This window comes from Schistocerca piceifrons, chromosome 6, assembly GCF_021461385.2.
Source record: "Schistocerca piceifrons isolate TAMUIC-IGC-003096 chromosome 6, iqSchPice1.1, whole genome shotgun sequence".
NCBI lineage: Eukaryota > Metazoa > Arthropoda > Insecta > Orthoptera > Acrididae > Schistocerca > Schistocerca piceifrons.
This window is the reverse complement of record NC_060143.1, coordinates 395,341,710-395,364,071: the sequence shown is the minus strand read 5'-3', so window position 1 is coordinate 395,364,071 and position 22,362 is coordinate 395,341,710.

Here is a 22,362-nt window from a genome sequence, read left to right as displayed (position 1 = left end):
CATATCATTGATAAAGGTGGGACGATGGATGTTCTTGGAGACACGGAAATCTATGTTCATGCCGAGAAAAAACATAGGAATATTTTAAGTGAGCAAACGGAATCAAAGAATAAGTTCTTTTTCGAAATTTTTCACAACCTCTAGTGGATTGATTTCTGAAATCTTGAAAGGAGATTACATGGCTCCTTGTACGTCTCCTAAGTTACTGTAAGGGGGGAAAAAGTTATCACAGTTGGCCTTTGGAGGCTATAAGCTGGGACTAACGGGTGTACGTGAATTTCATGATTCTCACTGATGGGCAGCATCTTTACGTGTTAGTTCTTCCTGCAGTCTGTCTCACGTTGTGTTTGTTTATCGTATGCATTCTACATGTCTACGATTATATGATGTAGCGATCTTTGCCGTTGACGGTCTTTAACTTTTGACTCAGTGGGACTGTCTTTGACCACGTCCTTTCTCAGTTGCTATCAGGTTTTCGAATGAAGCACTGGTGAAACGGTAGATGACATGCAGCGCGTACGGATTTGATGTACATCTTGGATTTTTACTTTAGGCTTGACTGCTCTGTGTTTTTAAAAGTGAATTCACGACATCCAGGGATTTATGGTACTATATGACATTTTCATTTATTTGGAGAGATGAGTATGGTGAAAAATTTATGCTCTATGGTAGTTGCGGATGTGACGGAATTGATAAGAGGGATTTTAGTAGGTTTGCACCAGTGTGGCGTCACTGGGGTATTATGGTTAGGTTGAGGTATCGTGCTTATTTTATTGTTGTATATGTCCTGACACAGTTAGGATTTCTTCATGAAATGTCACTTGATATAGCCTTCTACGGAATGGTTACTGTACAGCGTGTTTGCAAAAGGACTTAACAATTTTAAAAATTCATATAAATTCATTGAAAGAAGATATAGAGTTGGGTTTAGTGTTATTTTGTAGAGAAAACAAAAAGTTGTTTTTTTTTTTACCTTATGCTAAAGATGTTGTATGTGGCTGCCGTTGATTATCCTCCACACATCCCCTCGGAAGTCAGTTTCTTCCCAAACTCGCTGTAGCATTGTAGGTGTAACTTGCTCAGCGGCGGCATAAGTTCTTGCTCTAAGTTCAAGTAGAGAAGCCGGCACAAGAGGTACAAATACCATAGCCTTGGTGAAAATCTCGTTGTGTCAGGTCGCTCAACGACGTCGTCAGATGTGCTTGGACGACCTGATGATTTCCCATGTCTTACCGAGCACCCTGTTTCTACAACACATTTATACCACTCACGAATTGTAGGCCTGCTTGGAGGATCTTCAGCGTACTTGGTACGAAAATTACGCTGAACTGTTGTCGCCAACTTCGATTCTTCAAACCAAAACACACAGCTGGCATGCTCAGGTCCAGTGAAGACAGTCATCGTTAATGCAACTGTCGCTAGCGCTCCTTACGGTGCGACTCGGCACTAGCGAACTACACGAAAAAAAAACTTGATGCATTGCTCTACAAATTGACACTACAGTTATCTCTGTAGGTACTACCAATTAATTAATATGGATTTCAAAGTTGTAAAGTCCGTTTTGAACCACCCTGTATTTTTACTGACTCAGTTCCATACCGATTTTGTTGTGAGATGTGTGACGTAGTAGTTACATTACGGTCATGTACTTCTTTTCACAGTGATGACTCCATCTGGATATAATACGAGTTAATACTGTTGTAGGGTGACAGCTGGGAAGTTAATGCTAGTTCTTATTGATCATCCTTCACGCTTTTCGTTATCAACTATAAAAGTTACCATAGTCTCTTGATTATTATTTTCATGGTTCGATTTCAGTAATAGTGGAGCATAATTTTTGTTTTACTGTGTTAGTGTTTGATGTATTATTATGTCAATGTCACTAGCTAGATTACTTCTATATCGTCCTAACTTGTCCTCGTACTTTTTTCTCTTACATTCTTGTTCGGTAATTGGTCGTTTTAACCCGTATTCCAATCTTAATTCTGGCATTTTTCTTCTTATAGGTATGTGCTTCCTTTTATCTTTTGTTACTTACCGTAATTCTTCTTTCCATAGTTTTAACCCGTCTTGTTATATCCTTTGACTTCTGTTCCAGTGCTTCAAAAGGTGTCTTCTGAACACTATTACTTACTTTCACGGATTCTTCATCAATGTCTTCAGAGGTGGTTTTAATTAGTCTTATACTCTTGCATCGATTATTAGAGAATTTAGTAATGAGACTCACAAATGTATTACCGGCAATGACTAGGCGTTTGACAGATTAATCAAGACAATGTACTGGTTAATATTACAAGAAAATGTGATTCTGCGGCACTTGATGTACGGCATAAAAAGCTAATACAGTGAAATCAAATGTGTAATAAAAGCAGGAAATGGCAATACAACTAACGAAATTTTTAAAAAAGTGTCGTTCTTTCTCCAATTATATATATTCAGTAAGCAAATTACAGGATTACAATGTGAAATAGATTAAAAAAGGGCAAAGGAGAAAAATTAGATAAGAAGTATGATATAAAACATTAATGTATGCTGACGACAGTACTATAATAGCAATTTCAGAAGAAGAGTTACAGAAAAATATTTTTACATTAAGCCAGATTGGTGAAAAATTTAATTTCAAAATACCGAAAGTAGTGGAATTCCGAGGAAAACAACAGGCGAAACCAAAATTGGCAACAAAAATAAAATAATCGGGCAAGTTAGTCATTTTATCTACATGGGCTTGGACACGTCTTTTGATCATGATAAAGCTGTAAAGAATAAGACATCAAAATTTTAGGGTCTCCGTGGAAGAATAAAAATAACATTATATGAAAAGAAAAGTAAGGAAACACAATTGAAATTCTACAAGATACTAGCTGTTCTATTGCTATTTTACGCATCTGAGGCTTGAATGACAACTAAGGCAAGGAAGAGACCAATTGAATAGTGAGATCAAAAATGAACTTTCTGAAGATGAGAGATTACGAAACTAAATCAGAAATGAGTCCAAAACATTTGTGTTTACAGAAAAAAAATTAGCACCTATGAGTAGAAATGAAGATGTAAACAAAATGCAGTAAGCATATTAAAAAAAATTGTTTTGTAAATGCGACGCAAAACACTAACTTCTGGCTGTCTGAGGTTACGAAAAGATTGACACTGTGAATGCCTGCACTTTCGAAAATACACTATCTAACGAAAGTATCCGGTCACCCACATGCAGTGCGGAATTCACCATTACTTGTCACAACAGGCAGTACCGCCACTATAAGAGGGGGCGAAGGGTACTGCGTTATCAGTAGAGACGCAGTAACAGCAGAACAGGTGCATCAGGAGAGGTCAGTGACTTCGGAGTAAGATTAGTCTTGGATGTCATCCGAGTAATAAATCCACCATTGATATTTTAATCTTTCCAGATCTGACCATGTCGACTGTTGGTAATGTGAGTGTGAAGTGGAAACGCAAAGGAACAACCATAGCTAAGCCAAGATCAGGTAGACCTCAGGGACCAACAAGCATTGCGACGGGTGGTTATAATAGAAGCACGTGAAATCAGAGGAAGACACCACTTGTGAGTTCCAAAGTATTACCAGCAGTCATAGGTAGCACAATGACTGTACCTAGGGAATTAAAGAAAATGAGGCATAATGATCGAGCAGCTCCTCATAAGCCACACATGTTTGGAGCCAGTTCTAAGCGATACTTGAGGTGGTGTAAAGAAGACGCCGCTGGTCGGTGGCTGATTGGAAACGAGTGATTTGGAGGACTGAATCAGGCTGCACCCTGTAGCAAACTGATGGGTGGATGTGGGCTTGGTGAAAGCGCGGAGGAATGCCATCGCGTATAATGCACAAACGATTATTGTATCACCACGACAATGGACCCTGTCATAAAGAGGCGAGTGTGAGGAAATGGCCTGTGAACCATAACGTCATTGAAACGGACTCGTCTGACCAGAGTCCCAAACTGAACCCATTGGATCACGTGTGGGATGAGTCGGAACGTCGACATCTCTCCGGATCCCAGCATCCGACATCTCTGCCTCTTTTGGTTTCGGCTCTTGAGGAAGAATGGGCTGTCATTTTTCTACATATACGAATTTGGTTTAATAGATCTGGTAAAACTTTAATAAAAATCTTTGTTTCGTAAACAACTCACTTTATCTCTCTGCATAGTCTCCTTTGAGGGATATTTACTTGATTCAGCAATCCTTCAGCTTTTTCATCCCATCGGAAAAATAGGTACAGTCAAATTCTAAACAGTACTCGTTGATTGTAGTACATTTGGAGTAAAGTTCTTCCCGGCAAACCAGCGTTTTAAGTTAGGGAACTGGAAGAAGTAACTCGAGTCTACTTCTGGTGAATGGTGTGGATGAGGAACCAATTCAAAGCACAATTATGCTACATTCACCATTGTTATCGCTTATGTGTGGAATGGTGCATTATCCTAGTGAAGGAGCACGTTTTTCCCTGAAAACCTTGTGTTTTCTTTTTCAGTCAGTTCAAATTAAAAATGTTAAACAATGAAGCATAATAGGCAGTCATGTTCCCCCTTTTTCCAAGCACTCTACTGGGACTGTGAATCCCACATTGGCCATCACATTACCAGCTTACAAAATGGTCTTAGTCTTCTTCGTTGCATGTCATCAGCCTTTGTCCATTGTTTTGACTAGTGTGTGTAATGACGGATCCAAGTTTCATCAGCAGTCACAAATCGGCTCAAAATGGTTTAGGGATTAAGATTAAACATCGACAGACGTCGTGCTAGCATGTTGCGTCAGATAAGCTTTTGGTCGACTGCGGAGCCCACCTCGCATACAGCCTCTTAAGAGCAGGATACTGTACACTCGCTCGGTTGAGTGGCATTCAGTCTCAGCAGTGTCATGAATTGTATTCGGCGGTCTTGCATTACCATTTTTTCAGTGGTTTCCTTTGTGGTGGCCTAAATTGGAGAGCCAGGGCGCGCATGTTCTTCGGTGCCTATCCGACTACGTTTGAATTCATTAATCCAAAAGTGAATGTTCTTCAATGGTAGTGCAGAGTCCGCGCGAACTTTATCCAGTTCTGTTTTGATTAACGCGGCGGTCCAACCCTTCAAATCAGAATGTTTAATAACAGCACGAAATTCGCTTTTCTCCATCTTCAATCGCAGTCGACACGCTGACCAGTGACCAGCTCCGAAGGCTGTCAACAATATATCGTACGCTGTACATTATTGATGGTAACACCGGTTCCCGTCAGATCAGCGAAGTTAAGCGCTGTCGAGCTGGGCTAGCACTTAGATGGGTGACCATCCGGACAGCCGGCGCGGGGTGCCACTCAGCTCTTGTGAGGCAAATTGAGGAGGTACTTGATTGAGAAGTAGCGACTCCGGTCTCGGAAACTGACATACGCCCGGGAGAGCGGTGTGCTGACCACATGCTCCTCCATATCCGCATCCAGTGACGCCTGTGGTCTGAGGCTGACACGGCGGCCGGTCGGTATCGTTGGGCCTCCCAAGGTCTGTTCGGACGTAGTTTAATTTTTTTATTGCATTATTGAAGTTCTTTACACTGTCTTTGGAATAATCAAGCATATCAACCGTGAAGTCACAACAAAATGTTCCATTATACGATGTAAATTTTCCAGGCTCATCAAATCACCCTCGTATCACGACGTCTCAATGAAAATGCACCCAGCAGAGATCAAACCTTCTTAAAGGTGGAGGGTCGAGACACTCGATACTGATGACCACTTGGTTTCCGTATACTTCTGATCACATAGTATAGAGCCAACGTCAATCGTATTTCCACGTGAAATCTAGCCAGAGTCGAATGCTAAAGAAAATCCAAGCTTGCGGGGCAGGCCGTCAACGAGAACGCAACCAGATCTTATGCTGTAAGCATGTTGACACAACACGACACTGGCTTCTTGTGTAAGTAGCTTATCCCGCCCCAGAGACCATGGGATAGCGCATTATGACTTGACACGAAGCCCACGAGAAAGACAGGCCGGAGCGCGTACGTCACACCATATGACACTGCAGGTCTTACGACTGCTAGCAGCCGTCTCCGACAGGGAGCGATTAACTATTTTAGACGAGCTTCTTAGTTACTGACAGCATGTTTATATGCATGCAAGCTCTCGATACCACATGGCAAAGTAAACATCTCTAGTGGGTAACTTTTCAATTACATTTTGATTTTCCGTGGGCCCTGCACAGAACCGAGAGTTCTCGAAAGTGTGGCGGATAAGTTGGCTAGTGCGCTGTCACACGTTCGTTGCAGTCGTTATGATGACGACGAACGAATCGTCGCCAATGTTGACTGGTTCAAAATGGTTCAAATGGCTCTGAGCACTATGGGACTTAACATCTGTGGTCATCAGTCCCCTAGAACTTAGAACCACTTAAACCTAACTAACCTAAGGACATCACACACATCCATGCCCGAGGCAGGATTCGAACCTGCGACCGTAGCAGTCGCGCGGCTCCGGACTGAGCTCCTAGAACCGCTAGACCACCGTGGCCGGCTGTTGACTGGTGGCCAATGATAAATAGAAACGTATAAATCACAGCAGGTTTGTCAGTAATGTTGATAGGGTGCTGGATGCATGGTCTGGATCTGCAACGACTAAAATAATTAGAAGTCGTTGGTAAAAAATAATACATATTGTACTTAACTGGTTGTACAGGATGCTTCTTGGCTGCATATACATAAGTATAAACAGATAGCTATTGAGTTCTCACGTTACTTGTTAGAGGTTGTTTCCTATCAGCTGAAGGCTATGATACTTTACTACTTGACGTCCCGAGCAAGAGTTGCTGAAAGCTCGCTAGAAACTTGATACGAGTCGCGGAGCGGCGCTGGTCGCGACTCGCGGGTCGAACGATACTAACACGGACCGCGATCGATAACTACAACCACTAAGAAGTGTGGTATCGAGTGTTGATACCACAGCAGGGTCAGTATTTCTCGTGGCCTATGACGTGACGTGGCGGAGTTTATATACCAATTGTCACTTTTTATTTTTAGTTCTTTGTCACCATTTGAGTTTACATGTTGTAATTCTGCCATTTGTGGATAGTGATGTGAACAATAGAAAGTGGAGAAATCGGAACAGTTCCGACATGTTATTCTGCTTGAGTTCTGTATAGGGGGTGACGGCATTGGAGGAGGCTAGAAATCTATGGGTCTTGTATGGGGATAGTGCTACTGGACAGAGCAGGTCTATAAAATGGTTTTCTCATTTTAAGGAGGATCGTTTTCACATTAGTGATCCTCCACGTTCAGGAAGACTTACGAGGTTGCATGAAGATCGTTTAAACGCAATAATCTACAATGATCCACGTCATTGTACTCGAGAACTAGCAAAGGCGATCGACTGTGACCATTCCGCCATGCTGCGACATTGGCATGCAATGGGGAAGGTTCAAAAATCGGGCGTATAGGTACCGTATGCTCTAAGCCAAAATCACAAAAATCAGAGAGTAGCCATATGTGTGCGCCGAACACTGTATTTCCACAAACCGCACCATGAATTAATTATAACGTTACAAAAATTTTGGCACATCCATCAAACTTTTGGAGCTCGATTATCAATGAATCTGTGGAAACAAGATTGTCTCACAACGAGGCTCTCATCAATCGAAATAGCGGTTATCAGCTAAACTCTGCTTGGAATCCTGTTATAGAGAAACTTCGTAGTCGACGTAGTTATCTGCACAAAGATGAAAATCGACCTGATATCGATACGCCAAGCTTTCACCGTGGAGGGCGCGAGGCGCAGCACACGGAGTTGTTATGAACGCGCACGCTGAGCAGCGCATGCGCAATGTCATCTCAGTATGGCTCTAAATAGCAGAGCTCAGCGCTACTCACCTGAAGATGGCCACAAGACTGTGCACCGAAATATCGTGGCACGACGTTACTGGCATCCGGCAGTTCTCCCGTGTTTTTTATGGGACACTCAGTACGTCGGGAAAGCTTTAAACATCATAACTCCGACCATCCCCTCCCCGCCCCCCTGTATCATTAATGGTGACGAGAAACGGTATCTTTATACTAACATAAGGAAAAGAAAGGAATGGTCGAGCCCAAACAAAGCAGCAACTCACCGTACGAAGACCCGTGCACATCCACAAAAGATAACACTGTGCATCTGGTGGAACAGCGACGGTGTGGTCTACTACGAATTGCATCCCCAAGATGTAACCATTGCTGCTGATATTTATTGTCAGGGACTGGTGCGTCTTGTAGTCGCAGTGCAAGAACGACACGGAGGTCTGCCTGTAATAATGCTGCTCCACGATAACGCCCGCCCGCATTGTGCTACACTCTCAAAATACACTATACCCGAGTTGTGCTGGGATGTCATTCCGCACCCACGTTATTCACCTCATCTTGCACCCTCAGATTTTCACCTTTTCCGTTTTCCATCGAACAGTCTTCAAAAAACATCCTTTCCGAACGAAAATTCGCTGCGAAGATGACTCAACGAGTTCTTCTCCTGAAAACAATGTGATTTCTACAGTCGCGGAAAACAAAAAAAGTTACCCCAGCTTTGGCCGATTGTTGTAAATAGTGAAACATAATACATTATTGATGACTAAAGTCTTTGTTATGTGTATATGTTGTGATTATTAAATTTACAGAAAAACGCTACGAACTCATACACCAAGCAAATAAATTCTATCAGTCGTTCTCATCTTAGACTAGGTATTGGGAAATAGTGGCGTATAAGATTGACCGTACCTTGATCTGTCAGCAAGCACATTTTCAGAACCGTGTGGTTTTTGGTTTGTGCAGCACGCGCATCTGAAACCATATGCAACTCTCTCGCATCTTGCGAAAGACTTTCAGTATATTCTGGAGCAATTAATAAATTCTGTGTGAACCTTTGATTCCAGCACATTCACGGTACAGAACTAATGTTGCTTCTCCTGTTCTGTGATCATGTATACAATACGCAATAAGAGTAGGCTGCCGAAGGTACCCCTTCCACGTCTCTCACTTTAATAAAAAATCTGTTTAGCTCTTCGCTTGTAAATTTGGAGCTCAACTAGTGCAATACGTTTACCATTTGCACTAATATTTTATTATTTGTATCCCAAATTTCAATATTTGAAATTCACTGAGGTCGACTGAATGATTGAGAGATACTTTCTAGGAACACTTTGTGACAACAGCTGTATTCAATTTTGCTGTCAGGATGGACTTCCATGGAAATTTCAAACATCTGTTTGTCATTAAGTTTCTCACGAAGATATTTATAGTCCTCCCCTGCGTAACGGGTTTCCTTACAGGGAAAATATGTGTTATGCGCGTTAGTGCTTATGGTTGCCGTCAGAATTTTTAATTTAGAAACAACTCATGTCCTTGGCATTGATGATTTCTCAAATAAAATTTTCAAGTCTCTATCAATACTGTTAAAATCAGACGGACACATATGCTCCCTCTGAACGTCAGGATATGTCCATTGTTATCATGTGTGCATTAAACCCATTTTGTCTGAAAATGGACAACTGTGACGTCTTGGCTGAAAATGGGCATATGAACGACTGATTGAAATACTTTTGCTCTCTGGGTAGCTGGATGCAGCGTAAGTGGAAAACAGGCCATTTTTACATCGAATCTAGGAACGACATGGTATTAGAATAAATTAATGATATCTCCTATTTAGGAAAAAAATTGCACAGGTTTACTGAAGCAAGGAAGATTCCAATAGATGGTTGGCACAGTCAAAGAGAGCTACGTGCAGTAAAGCACCTTGCTGATATCGGAATATGGGACTGAGGAAGAAATTCCTAATGCGTACAGAGCACAGAACTATATGGTTTGTAACATTGACCGTAGCAGATTCGAAGATGAAGAAATTGTATGTATCTGAAATAAGATGCAATTTATGTATATTAAAAATTATGTGGTGATATACAATAACAAAAGAAGAGGTATTAAAAAGAACTATTGAGGCAAGAAATATTTGTAAGGTAGTTGCAAGAAGAGCGAACAGCTTAGTAGGGTATCCGTTATGGCACCCAGGAAAAGCTTACGTTGCGCTTGAAGGACCAAGAGCAGAATAGTCTGCCAGATGATAAAGGGCATTGTACGTAGTAGTAATGTATAGATTAGAAGATTAACACAAGACAGGTAACGAATCGAAAGACTGACGACATTAAAGGAACAAAATATTGATGTCTATAGTACGATAGTCGAAGTTATCAGAGACAGTGTACTAATTCAGACAAATAGGGCAGAAGCGGACGTAGCTTCAACAAATGAATCATTCTGGTACCAACCTGAAGCAATTTTTAGAAAAATCTATGATGTGAACCATGATGGCCAGCCGCGGGTTTGAAAGCCGTACATTCTGAATGTGTCCTTTGTTGTAACCTCTGCGCCATCTTGCTTGGCAATAAAGTACGTGACAAGTAGCACATAATCTCTCAGGTTTTCTCGGTGAGTCTTTTCTTTTCTTCATTTTACTCATAAACTGTGTAAAATGGATAAACAACTCTGTTGAATACCAGGAAAAACACCACTGTGTAACGTTCATTCTTGTTCCGCAATACAGTTAATTCAAATGTGCAAGACGCTACGTACTTTATTTTTTAAATGAAGTTCGTACATCACGGTTAATGGTGCCTTTACTTAGCAACATGAGTTTTCCCAATACTAAACAATGTCGATCTCTTAGTTTCGACTCACACATCGGTTGAGGAGATGTACCCATAAAAACTCCTAACCGCGTGTACGGAATGTGGAACATGTCAACGTCTTCTGCGTGTCGTAAACACATACGATAACCGGAAAGACTCGATTCCTTCACAGTTCGCAACACATAAATTTTCCGTGTGTAACTCCCCGTCCCCCATCCCCCGTTCCCCTTAATGTCGTAGTGGCTGATGGCATTTCTTCTGAACTAACGAGCGGCTTGAAGCTATTAACCACAATTACTGTGAGATAAAGCATCCACTTTATGAGAGGACGTCACATTGCTCATTACCGGATGGTTTCTTGCACAGGAATATACTACCATCTTGGATTTCTACCCCCAGCAGCCTGATAATTATCCATTATTATCTCAGAATAGAATTCTATACCCATAGACTGATGAGAAATTATCCATTTTGCATTTTCAATAATTTTTTGAGTGTATAAGGACCCTCGAAATTCGCTAATAATCCAGTAATGGTTTCACCCTTCTGACCAAAGTTCGTGATAACTCAAATCGTCGTTCCTATGATACCATTTTTATGTTAATGATTCTACAAGGCCTAGAAGATACAGAATGAGGAAAAGAGTAAGCAGTGCTACCATTGACGCTCATGTGGTCTGCGCATGTACGTTATTTATAATGTTTTGTTTACAAAAATAAATTGAGAAAATCGCAAATGAAGCATAGTTCCTTCTTTACAAAAAATTCCTCCTGCATACGTCGAGAAATAGAAGAATCTACAGGTGAGAATACGTGAAACGCAGATTCCTTGTTTCCGACAAGCATTAGTCACAATACCACATTGCCCACTGGCACCAAAGCCACAATCATACTGAATATCTTGTCTTGAATAATTGTTGACTAGACATTAGGTTACGAATTAGGGAAGACATTTTGTCTCTTTTAGTTGGTCAGAAATAGAAACAAAGTTAGGGACTCAGCGTAGTTATTGATTTTTGTATTTTACAACAGAAACACTTTTCGAAAGAATTAGAGGATCACGTGTATCAGCGTCCGGGTATGTTAAATCTAGTTTGATACTAGCGTACAAGCGGTACCTGTGGTCTTATTGCATGGTTTTGTGACGGCTCCTGGCAAGACATTTGTAAAATCTGTGTAACATATGCAAAAAACATTTATCTGTGTTCTTATATTTCATTTCTGTATGAACGGTTATCGATTATGTGGATTCTGTATAAAAGAAATAATCATTTTGCATTTTTATGTTTGTATAATATTATGAATGTCAATTTTGCAAAGAATGTCTGTGGTCGGCGAGTGTGTAAACCGACGCCGACAATGATAATTAAAAATGTAACAAAGATATGCATTAGCATATTAAATTGCTTATAAGCAGCGGAGGTTTAGATATTTCTCTGCCTTCTCGTAGCCGTGAATGTTGTAAGAGCCTGTGGCGCTCTCTCGAACGTTCAGTTCGCTTTCATTTGTTTTTTGATAGAGAAAGGGGCCATTGGGCACTGATGTATAAAAAAGGTGTATACTTTGAATTTTATGTTAATTCTTAATATAGAAATTGTTAAAAATACTTGTAATTATTTGTAGCTCTCTTGCAATGTATTTCATCCCACATTTTCAGCCCTTTTCTGCGAACTTAGCATTTTTGTGACGCAGTACTGCGCCACGATCGCGGGAGCCGCTGCCGCGGCAAATTTAAATATTATTGAATGAAAGCAGTTTTCAAGCAACTAAGCGGTCAGGTAATTGTACATTAAAATTATTTATTTCAGCTTCGCGGAGACCACAGAGGAGAATTTCAGATTTTATTATGTCATTTTCAGATGGACATGAGCCACTGCTAGTACAATATTAGTGACGTAAATAATTTACATAAATCAGAGAGTTAAAGCATTACTTGTGTGAGATCAAAGACTGCTGTCTTGGGGAATAATATTAAAATCATTTTCATTTTTAGTTTCTTGCTCTCGTGTTAGCCGTGGCAATCAGTAGGGTTCAAATATTAAAAAAAAAAAAAAAAAAAAAAAAAAAAAAAAAAAAAAAAAAAAACACTGCAGGCTTTATGTCTGGCAAGCATTGCATACTGTAAGTTCTGTGTGTGCAATAAGAGTAAATTTCAGTGCATTTCAGAGACTAAAGTAGAGAAAGACATGTCTAATTTCGCCATCAGTTGTAGTAATGATACAGTGTTTCATTTCTAACAGGCCAGATCAGAGTTACGAGAATATATTTTTGCAAATTAACGATCGTGCAATCACAGCACGAAATCTTTTAGTGTTGTGCGTATCCCCACATAATAGGCCAGAGTGCACAAAGTTAATTATTCAACTACAGAAACCAGTAGTGAGAACTGCATTTTATTTTTTGTCTTTGCAACGATAATCAACGTTTGGTTTACTTAAAGTTTTATGCAGTACAATCTGTATTATAGCCAAAGATCAAAAAAGTTCAGTCCATGATTTTATTACTACCAAGTAAATGAACAACATTCTTTTACATTCAATCAAACTGCATATAAAATCAAAGTGCACGGGGATACGTAACTGTTTGAGATCTTCCCTTTGAAAGTAGGCAACAATCAAGATCATTCGCCATCTGTTGGCTGTGTTATGCATTACGGCGTCGGGTGTCATCTCAGGAGGAAGTGAGTATCGGTGTCCCAGTGCTTTCTATTGAGGTCCGCGGATGGCAGATGTCATTTGTGGACGTTGCATTCAACCAAACACAAGCAAGGCAAGACTTTAATGGAGTGCAAGTTGCAAAGGCGGTCTGTATGATCTAAAAGGCATGAACGTTTGTTGCTGTTGCTGCAGATGCCAGTGCTTCTTCTTATGTCATCCACAGACTGCGGACACGTTACTGGGAGACAGGTCAGTACAGGAAGCACAGTGGACAAAGTCGCCGACGCGTTACAACACCTGTAACCTCCCCCTCACTTATCGACCTTAATGACAGTGAAAAATTAAACCGCCTGTACCTAATGGAAATTTGGGAAAAGCAATCGTCACCGAAGTTAATCTGTCGGTAAAAAGGGAGGAAACGGTTGCATCTAAATGAAAGGAAAAATGGAAATGAAACTGGTGGAAATGAATTTTGAAAAGGGGTAAAGTTGATAAAGAAAAAAATGTGCGGTCATTACGTTAACAATTAATTGGCGTTAATTAGATATTTGAGATTTGGGGAAAATTACGGTCGCCAGTCCTATGGACAACTTCTATAATAACTGAAAAAGAAAGGTTATTGCACATATAATTAGCACTAAAAGCGTGGCAACTGAAGGTTGACACGTGTTGTGTGAAAACTGAATGCTTGTCAGAAGTAATAAATTTCGCTACACTCTGACTTAATTTAGCAAAAGAATTAAAAAAACCAGAAAATTGAAAGTTAATTTAGTGACTGAAATTAATAGTGAACTTTGTTTCTGAAGCACTACGAAATTGAATAAAATAAGGTTAGTCTTGGGCTACCTCAACAATCATTTAAAAAGCTACTTGAATCTACGCAATTTAGAAATAAGAGATTTAACTTCGAATCTGAATTAATTGATTCTGAACAATTAACAATAGTAAAATTTAGTACGTACCAAGCTGAGCTGCAGTCACAGGTAAGCTAAAATATGGTAACAAAACTCGCACCCTTAATTTGTGCTTTTGTAAATTTTGTAGCCAGCTATGAATATTTTAACTGAACTTTGGAATTAAAGCAGTGAAATGGAATGATATTACTTTAATGCTGGCGTCTGAATTTCAACCACACTCGGATTCATTCCGGAAAAGGGAGGGACTCTGCTTGGTAATGCAATTGGGACAATGAGCAACAAAGGTTCATCCTACGTTGCCGTAATTTGTGAGAGAAATTGGACAGTTTGAAAATCTGAGGTCTGCCATACAGTTCTAAAACTTTACGTGCTTCCAGTCTTCCTTGTTGGTTGATTGAAGGTTTGAAGTCGTCGATCGGGGAGGTGGCGACAGTCACTCATTGTCGGGCGTCGCTGTTGCAGAAGCTGGATGTTGGCGCGCCTTCTTCTCGACACTGTCACCAGGCGAAACGGGCTCTTGATGTGCGCCAGCTAATGCTTCCCGTTCGCGACACCGTGTCAGAAACTATCATAGCAAGTCGAGCGCAATTACATGCTGCCAAACCCCGAAAGCGCGGCAACTCGCGGGAGCGTCACACAACACACCTGCTGCACGGCTCTTCCCAGCCAGACTCCCCTGCCCGCGCTCAACGCGGCAGAGTTTACACTACCAAAGATCCTAAACACTTTGGTTCTCCACACGACCTAACGATGTATTCGTGCGATAGCATAGTTTTCCCTTGGCAAGACCCAGCGTAAAAATACAAATAGTATTTACAAAACAAACCAGTTATACATCTACATAAATGCATATATATATAGTAAAACAATTACAATATATGAAGATACAGAAATGTCATATCTTCAGGTAACAAAATAAGGAAAAAAATTTATACTACAATAGATGGAAATAGGAGGATATACATTTCCGGCGTTACACCCCATATGAAGACAGATGTCTGACCATCTCCGTGTTGTGGCCTCGTACGGATACCTCCAGAGTATTGCAAGACGATCTCAGAGGTTGACTGGGGACACTGTCTGATCAGACGGTAATGAACAGGTTACGGTAAAAGACCGTACGACCCATACGTCCTAATCGAGCAACCCGCTTTACACTACAACGCCTTGCAGCACACCTTCAATTCTGCACTTCTCACGTTAACTGGCAGCTTCGTCTGGCGAAATGTGTTATTCACAGACGTATACAAACACCCTCAGACGCAAAGTAATGGCTGTGTTCGTATCCTGGAATTCGAGGTGCGGGGTACCTGCCAAACGTTGACCAGGAAACTGACAGATTTCCAAGGTTCTGTAAAGACGTGGGGAGCTTCGCGTTGACGGCCATACGGATCTCGTCATTGTACATGGCCGCATAACAGCCAGGTAAAACATCGAACAGATCCTGTTGGGCCGTGTATTGGCTGCTGCATACGGTGGTGGCTCTGAATTCCCTCAAATGCAAGGGCCTATGTGACCGCCGTCAGGAAAGCCTGGATATTGAAGTGATGGAATGGTCGGAGGTGAGTCTCGACCTAAACTCCATAGTGCATATGTGGGACATACTTGACAGACGTGTTCGTGGTCATCCTGTAACACCACAGTCTCCAAGAACTCTCAAGAGCACCCCGGATGACGGAATAGACGATTGTTTCCTCACCTGTGGACACCTGTGGACAGTTCAGCTGTTTTTATGTAAACGATCAGGGATGAAATGATATTTGGCTGTGTACTTAATTTGTGGAAGATACAGGTACGATTTGGTAGTTTACCCAGCCCTCAATTATTGCTCAATGGAGTATTGAAGATGTCCACAGTCAGGTTCCCGTAATTCTTTTGAGCGGTATGTATGGAAGGCGCCAAATGTCGCGTTTACGCAGTTCAACTGAGCAGTGTTAACATGAGCTGGAAAAAATGGTTCTAAGCACTATGAGACTTAACATCTGAGGTCATCAGTCCCCTAGATTTGGAACTACTTTAACCTAACGAACCTATGGACATCACGCACCTTCAAGCCCTAGGCAGGATTCGAACCCGCGACCTTAGCAGCAGCGTGGTTCCGGACTGAAGCGCCCAGAACCACTCGGCTACAACGACCGGCTAACATGAGCTGAGATGAGGTAATGTTCGAAATAACTTCTATCGAACGTTGAAATGTAGGATCTCGACAACTGGTTCCAGTGAGTATAGCGAGAGCAAAGACGTAAAGCATGGGGATGAGGTCAACCTAGAAATATAGTATGAAACGAAATGTTAATGAATATGTTTGTAATGTCAAGCAACTGCGATTTAAAAAAATGTCGAGGAATGTGAAAGAGTTTTCACAAATATGCCAGTGGTGAACACACCATTCAAAAGTTTGAGCAAGAGCAGAAAAGAAAGCAATAAGCGATACACGATGCACTCTGTAATGCCACACAGCAAGTGAGCGATAGGGGGCTACGAGGAAAACCAGCGACGGGAAACAGAGCGGGTATTAAAGAGAGAGCAGACTCAACGAGAAAATATGAGACAGTTTTGCGAAGGAATCGTGGACTGTGTATAGCGAATTAACGAGGACTCTGCACAAATTAATGAAACGCGAGGTCAGCATATTTGCTACTGCAGGAAGCAGCGGCGATGGAAGCTGTAAGTAAAGTTAGCAGCAGTCCTACCAATGAACGAAACAAGCTGTGCTGCCAGCGGTTGTAACCAATTAGTAACATTGCTGATCTCGAAGTGTAAGATGCATTAAGGTTGCATTTTCAGACACAAATGCAAATCGGATTTATTTGTTAGAATTCACAATAACTGACTCGTTAGACATGTAGTGAACGAGAGAATAACAGCCGCCCAGTTATGAATCGAAGAAGGGACGTAAAAAAAAAGACGTTCCACTCTCTAAAAACTAAAATCGTCGTCTGAAACTGGTTCAAATGGCTCTGAGCACTATGGGACTTAATATCTATGGTCATCAGTCCCCTAGAACTTAGAACTACTTAAACCTAACTAACCTAAGGACATCACACAACACCCAGCCATCACGAGGCAGAGAAAATCCCTGACCCCGCCGGGAATCGAACCCGGGAACCCGGGCGTGGGAAGCGAGAACGCTACCGCACGACCACGAGATGCGGGCGTCTGAAATTGGATCGGTAGGATGAATGTTCGGCGCAAAAATAAAGTCGTAGACAATAAGACGACAACGTCTACCCTGATCTGAATAATGGCTGATGAAATCAATGTAAATGATTAAATTGGTGATGATTGGGACATAAATGCGATCTAGAAAACGTTTATTTTTGTTCGTGTAGAAAATATCGAGGAATAAGAAACAGTGGTTACAAGCAACATTCGTGGAAGCAGTTGAAGCTGCAGACAAGTTGTTGAATCGACAGTCACCGATGCAGGAGAATTTTGTCGGCAGATATGAATTCTGTTGGTGCATACGTTCGTAGTCTTTAGCCCGTGGTCTAGTGGCTAGCGTTGCTGCCTCGGGATCACGGGGTCCCTGGTACGATTCCCGGCCGGTGTAGGGATTTTCTCTGGCCGGGGACTGGGTGTTTGTGTGCTCCTCATCATTTCATCATCATCACATTCGTGACAGTGGCTCGATTGGATTGTATAAAAAAATGTACTGTGTAAAAATTGTTACTTTGTATGGGTGCTGATGACCGCGCAGTTGAGCGTCCCACAAACCAAACATCATCATAAGTTCGCAGCGTTTTTACATAAGTTTAATAAAAAAGCAGATACACACAACAGAGACTTAAGTCATCAATAATATATATTCCGTCACTATTTACAAGTCTGTCAACGCTGGGTTAACTTCTCAGTTCCGCGACAATGGAAACCACATTGTTTTGAGGAAAAGGACTCGGCGAGCCAAGTTCGAAACGTATTTTTATCCGTCAAGGAATTGCCTTGAAGGCTGTTCGATAAAGAGCAGAAGAAATGGGAATATGAGGGCTCAAGATCAGATGAATAACATAGCCGCGGGATGACTCTCCAACCCAAGACCTGTACAGTGGTTTTTGACAGTCTGTCAGACTGATGGCGGGCGTTATCGTGGAGTATCATCATTTTAAACAGTTTTCCTGGTCGTCGTTCTTGGATAGCGTCTGCAAGACGTCTCAGTCTATGACAAAAAAAGTCAACATTGGTGTTCCACTAGATGCATAACATTATCTTTTGTGGATGCGCACAGGTGTAGGGGAGTTGCTGCTTTGTGTGGCTCAACCATCCCCTTGTTTTCCTTGTGGTAGCATCAAGACACCATTTTGCATCATTAACGATTCAGGATAGGAATGGTCGGTGTTGTTCACTAGCCAACTGATGACGAGCAAGGCTGCACACAAGGCCACGCGCTGATTTTTATGATTTTGGCTTAGAGCATGTGGTACCGACACACCCAATTTTTGAACCTTCTCCATCATGCAAATGTCGCACGATCGTGGAATGATCACAGTTCATCACATCTGCCAGTTCTCGGATAAACCGACATGGATCATTGTGGAGTAATTCGTTTAAACGATCTTCATAAAACCAAGAACGTTTTTGTCAACGTGCAGAGCGACTAATGCCAATAAGATCCTTCTTAAAACGAGAAAACCATTTTCTTGCCCTGCCTGTCCAATGCCATGTGTCATGATCCCCACACACGGCGCAAATGTTTCTGCCTGCGTCAGCCGTGGAATTCAAAGAAAAGATGTTCCGATTTCTGCCCTTGACACTCCATTTTATAGCGCCCACAGCTCCACTCCCTATCTCCAAAAGGCAATATGTAATGTAAATTAGCAATATATATATATATATATATATATTTTATTTTTTTATTATGAATTTGGCCAGCTATGGACCGCATAGAACTTAAGACTTATGGTGTTTCTTTTTCTTTCGTTCTTCCCAGTACTTCTTCATTTTCTCGCCAACTGCTCGTCTCTGCTCATCTGTCCACACTCTCTTGGGTCGAGGTTTTGGCGCATCTTCTTCATAGTTTGCGTTTTCTATAAGTAGCCTAAAGTTATTCCTGTCACGCATTATTTCTTCTGTAACACCTATTTTGTTGGCGTCTTTCTTTACTGCTTCTATCCATCCTACAGTGTTTTTCAGCTTACTAACGTAATTAAAAATTTTCTTTGTAATCCGTGTTTCTTCCATTCTTTTTAAATGTCCATAAAATTTTAGCCGTCTCTTCCTCATTGTATCTGCGATCTTTTCTGTACTTTTGTATAGGTCTTCATTTCTCCTTTTAATCCACCTATTTTCCTTGTTTTTCTCAGGACCTAGAATTTTACTTAATATTTTTCTCTCTCTTTTTTCTAGGTCTCTTAATTCGCCATTCTTATTCACTGTTAGGCACTCTGATCCATATGTTGCTTGTGTCCAAATAACTGAATTATAATGTTTAATCTTTGCTTGTATGGTTATTGATTTCTTATTGTAGTAGTTTTGTGTTAATTTATATGCAAATTCCAACTTTTTTATTCTTTCTTTATTTGTTGTGTTATCCAGTCCATTGGCTTGGATCCACTCCCCCAGGTATTTGAATCTATCAACTCTTTTAATTTTTCCATACTTTGTTTTCATAAACTTTTCTGTATTATATTTGTGTTCTATATACTCGGTTTTTTCGTAGGATATTTTTAGCCCAGTCTTTTCAGCAATCTCGTGTAACATATCAAGCATAACTGTTGAGTCTGTTCGGTTTTCAGTTATCAATGCCATATCATCCGCAAAGGCTAAACATTTTACTTCAAATTTGTTCTTTCCTTGGCCCATGCTTATACCCTTTGTGCCTCTGTTTTTAATGTTTTTTCCCATGTTTTTACTACTTTATCTAAAACCCAGTTAAAGAGAATTGGGGACAGTCCGTCATCTTGTCGAACTCCTGTTTTGATTTTGAATGGTTCAGAAATTTCGCATTGAAACTTAATTCTTGATGTTGTATCTGTGAGCGTTTGTTCAACAAGTCTTCTGGTGTTTTCATCTATCCCTGATTCATAAAGTATGTGGAATAGTGTTTGTCTGTCAACAGAGTCGTAGGCCTTCTTGAAGTATACGAAAGTGACTACTGTATTTTTATTTTGTCTAGCTCTCACTCTCAAAATTGTTTTTAAATTAAGAATCTGTTCTGCACATGATCTACCTTTTCTAAATCCTGCTTGATAATCTCCTATATTAGGTCCTGCTTGTTCCTCTATTCTGTTTAAAAGTGCTTTAGAAAGTATTTTGTATGTCACTGGTAACAAGGATATGCCCCTGTAGTTGTTGGTGTCTGTTTTATCTCCTTTTTTATGGAGAGGGTGGATCAATGCTTGTTTCCAGTCACTGGGTATGATTCCTTTTGTCCAAATGTCTTTAATTACTTTGTGAATTTTCTGACATGCGGATAAGCCCCCTAGTTTCCACATTTCTGCCACTATCCCATCCTCACCTGGTGCTTTGTTATTCTTCAATGCTTTGATAATCTTTTCTATTTCTTCTACTGTAGGTGGTTCCGACGGTGGATTTTCATGTTGTGGTTTTTGAAATTGTAACCTGTCATTACGCTCCTCACAATTTAATAGATTTTCAAAGTATTCAGCTAATATTTGGCAGTTCTCTTTATTGCTTAGAACCATTTTTCCATTTTTATCTTTAAAATGTAAACTTGGTGACTGGAATCCTGTTAAAACTTCTCTGAAAGTCTTATAGAAGTCTCTAGCGTTGTTCGTTTTGAAATCAGAATCCATTTCTTCTAATCTTTGTCATATTTTCTTTTCACTGATCTGATGATTTTTGCTGTCTTTTCCTTTCTTCTTTAAACTCTTCCCAGTATTCGTGTTTCTTATTACTGTTTCATTTTATCCATGCCTTTAGTCGATTGTCAATTGCTTCATCACACAGCTTATTCCACCATCTGTGTTTTGCTATTCTTCGTGGCTGTCCCATTTCTTTAACTGACTCTATCATTGTTTCTTTAATTTCTTCCCAATTATCCATTTTTCTTGTGTTTAGTATATGACAGAATTTGTCCTGCTTTTGCAGGAGAAATTTAGTGTTTACTCTTGGAAATCTTCTTGGTTTTGGTTTAGGTTTGTTTGGTTGGAACATGGTCTTTATTTCTGTCAGATAATGATCTGAGTCTATGTTTAGGCCCTTCCTCACTCTGACATCCAAGATTTCCTTGTAGTTGCGAGTCGTTATTGCCACATGGTCCAACTGATATTCACCTTGATTTGGATTAGGCGATGCCCACGTTTTTTTCTTTCTTGCAAGTTTCCTGATACATGTCGACATTAATTTTAGATTAAACTGTCTACAAAAATCTATGAGTCTTTCCCCATTTCTGTTGGTTCTTGCATGTGCTGGATATTCTCCAACTACTGATTTAAATTTTATTTCTTTGCCAACTTATGCATTAAAGTCTCCCACTAAAATTTTTATATGTTCTTTTGGTAATATGGATGTTTCGTGTTCAAGCATTTCCCAAAAATCTTCCACTTTCTCAACATTTGTTCTGTTATGTTGGTTAATAGGTGCATGTGCATTTATAATAGTGTAGCGTTTATTGCCTGACTTGAACGTCAGAAATGAAATTCGTTCTGATGGGGAGCTAAAATTAGTTATTGATTCTGTAAGTTGCTGTTTGACCATAAGTGCGGTCCCTAATGTAGTCGTATTATTGGAATTTGTAATGGCTGGTTTTCCTTTGTAAATCCTGTATCCTCCTGATTCAAATGCATTTTCATCCAGATACCTTGTTTCTTGAAGAGCTAATATAAGTATGTTGCGTTGATTGAGAGTGTCCGTTAGGTGTTTTAGTTTTCCAACTTTCATAAGTGTGTTGATATTCAGAGTCCCCAGTAGATGTTTTTTCTTGGGTCTTATCTTTGAAGAAGTACTAGGAAGCTCCGACTCTTCCTTACATGATGTTCTAGGCTCTCCAGAATCCAAAGGCCTAGTTGCATCGCCATGAATAGCGATGGAAGATTGGTTACTTCCTGGAGTAGTTTCCATTTTGAAATTTACCATCATGTCTTAGGTTAAAGTTTGGTTTGGGGAAAGGTAGTTGAACCTTTCGATGATAAAAATTCAAGCATTTAGCTTAGAATTATAAGTGAGGCCGCCACTAACATGTGGGACAGACGCCTTTTTCAGCCGCCCACT